Source organism: Equus przewalskii, chromosome 1 (assembly GCF_037783145.1).
Source record: "Equus przewalskii isolate Varuska chromosome 1, EquPr2, whole genome shotgun sequence".
NCBI classification, from domain to species: domain Eukaryota; kingdom Metazoa; phylum Chordata; class Mammalia; order Perissodactyla; family Equidae; genus Equus; species Equus przewalskii.
This window is the reverse complement of record NC_091831.1, coordinates 155,743,718-155,746,783: the sequence shown is the minus strand read 5'-3', so window position 1 is coordinate 155,746,783 and position 3,066 is coordinate 155,743,718. Positions and strand designations below refer to the sequence as shown.

Here is a 3,066-nt window from a genome sequence, read left to right as displayed (position 1 = left end):
CTTAACCTTATTTTTATCATGTATAAAATGAGCAGAACAAATATCTCATGGAAATGTTTGAAAGCGTAACCTAAGTGTAAAATTCTTACTACATTTCTTGCTGTATAGTGTCTATTAAGTTGTAATTAGTGCTGGTAGCACAATGATATATCATTTATTTTTTACATAAAAGTAGAACAGGTGCAAAAGTAGTGTAGAATTCTAGGAGTCTTGTATTATTGCAAAAAGTTTCAATAAATAAACATTCTTAAACCCTCATGCATGTTTGTTTTAATTTTCATTTTGTTATATCCATAATAAATTGGCTTCTTTATTTTCCTTGGACTCAGAATTTTTTTTTTTATTTTGGTAACAGTAATTATAGAATCCCTTTAAGAGACCCTAAAGAGTGGAGGCTGGAAAAGATTTAACATTATGACAGATTGCAAAATTAGGGCACAGTAGAAAAATATAGGAGAAATCTTCAACACAATAAAAGAGGAAAAGCCTAAAATAACCTGCAGTTGGGAATCCTAAAAGAATCTTAGTCTCTTAAGTGATCATGGAGGGGTATGTTTCTGACTATCCCAAAGGCCTTGAAATAGGATTCTGTCATTTTCTGGACCTGCTTTAGGCAATTTAAAACAAAATGTTAACTGGATACAAAGTCCATATAGAAAAATGATAATTTATTTTAGGTATTGATATGAAAACCTATCCTATCTGAGAAGTCAGAAATCATGAAGGCCTGGGGGAGAGAGAATGTTTTATACTAAGATTCAGGCTCCCATCACCATGATGACAAGTAGAGAATTTTTAACTCATCTCTTAAATTCCCCAGACTGTTTTACTAGTATTAATAGTAAATAACGTAGCCAAATACAAAACACGCTGGTGAATCAATATATTCAGTGAGTAACTTCCCAAGAAAAATATATATTAAGTAGCCATATTGAAGAAGAATTTGTGAAAGCACTGAATATAAACATCTTCTGCTGGATAGCTATGCCATTTTACCTTTCACTATACCAATAACATCAATCATAGAATTGTCTTCCTGTGCTGTCAGTGACACAGTACAGTGTGAAACGAATTCTTATCTAGGTATACTATATATTATACATGTAAATAGATACAATCTCTATGGTATAGAGAAATTTACCTATTATTAATTCAAAATTGGCATCAGGGCAGTACTATTTTAAGGAGAGGTTCAGTTTATCAATCATTTACAGGTAAATGACATTTCCCAAAGTCTTCAAAGCCTATGTCTTGAAAAAGTTTTATATAAAAAAATAAAAAGTAAGAAACAGAACCAAAAAGGAAAAAAAGTGAAGGAAGAGAATATGAAAATCAGTAAGATTCATTATATGGCATTTTATTATCATTACTTTTTAATTCATGTTACTCAACTCTTTTCATTGGTCAAAAAGACTTGCTTTAAACTTATAGTGATTTCATTTGTAAACGTCTAGAGACAAAGCTACAGTGGTAACGGTCTTTTAAGTTTACTTTGTTTCTAGGAAAAGAACACTTCTTATGACTGCAGAAACCTGGCTGGGCTTCAGATACCGACTCCAGTTTTAACATAGCTGCCTTCACTTCTTTGTTCCTTAGAGTGTAGACAACTGCGTTTAAAATAGGAGTGAAGATGGTGTAGAACACAGCAGGGACTTTATCAACTGAATAACCACTGAAGGGCCACACATAAATGAAGATGCATGGCCCAAAGAATAATATGACCACTGTGATGTGAGCAGTCAATGTGGAGCGGGCCTTTGCCATGCTAGCAGATGAGCGATTCCTAACTGTGATAAGTATCACAGTGTAGGAGACAACCAAGAGGAGGAAGGAACTCATAGAAAGAAAGCCACTGTCTGCAACTATTAGGAGGCTGACAACATAAGTGTCTGTGCAGGCCAGCTTGGTCACTAGAGGCAGGTCACAGAAAAAACTGTCTACCTGATTCGGACCACAAAAAGGCAAGTTAACAGTAAATGCCAACTGGCTAGTAGTATGGATGAAGCCAACACACCATGGGACGAGGACCAGAGTAATGCACACATGCCAGTTCATGATTGTCATGTAGTGGAGTGGTTTGCATATTGCAACATGACGGTCATAAGCCATAGATACAAAGACCACCATTTCACCACCAGCAAATAGATGAACAAAGAAAATCTGGGCCAGGCAGGCTTCAAAAGAAATAGTTTTGCCCTCAACCAGAAAGTCTGAAATCATTTTAGGGGTGGCAAAAGAGGCAACTTATATATCTATAAAGGAGAGGTTTGCAAGCAGAAAGTACATGGGGTATGAAGGCGGGAATCTGAGGTCACAGTGAGGATGATGAGAAAGTTGCCCAGGAGTATTGCTAGGTAAAGTAGTGAAAATATGACGAATAAGAAAGGTTGGAGCTTCTGGGAATTAGAGTCCCAGCAACACAAATTCGGTCACCCGGGAATGGTTTGTTTCAGTCATTGACTTTGAAAGGAATTTATCTGCAGTTACCTGAAGAGGAGAGAAACAGAAATCAATGAATGAACTGAATATGGGTTCAATTTTCCAATTCTGCCTAGGTTTAGAGATTCTAGTTTCTACTCAAATATATTTGTTGGATTTTCAGGTATGCCTAAGTAGAGACTGTATTTTATCAATCAAAAATGAGAGAAATAGAGACAGATGGGACATTGAACCAAAACTCTTCTAATGGTTGTGAGATTGGTGGAGAGAATTTCAACCTGTTGGTTCTGTTAAAAAAGAGAAAGCAGGCCCAAAACAGAGTCGTTTGCCCCCTGTGACAGCAAACCAAGACTTAATTGCAGTTTCAATCCCTCCCAGAAATGTGACTTTAAAACACTCTCAACACTAGTGAGATAATCTGCATGATAAAACTCCTGCTATTTTCTTCTCCTCAAAATAAGATGACCTGGCCTGGAACAACCTTTTCTTTTTTTGGCTAATAAATTCCTTACAAAGGAAGTAATAACAAATGAATGTCCGAAAAGCTGTTTTGACATCACAGAAATCCAATAACAATCTACAGGGACAAAATAAAGTAAGAACTGTTAATAAGAGAAAAATTTGTGA

At 35.8% G+C, this 3,066-nt stretch overlaps 1 pseudogene; it reads right to left on the bottom strand.

The window, feature by feature from the left end:
- Window positions 1-1,487: 1,487 nt before the first annotated feature.
- On the bottom strand, window positions 1,488-2,523 carry LOC103559883 (olfactory receptor 4K15-like; annotated as a pseudogene).
- Window positions 2,524-3,066: the final 543 nt, after the last annotated feature.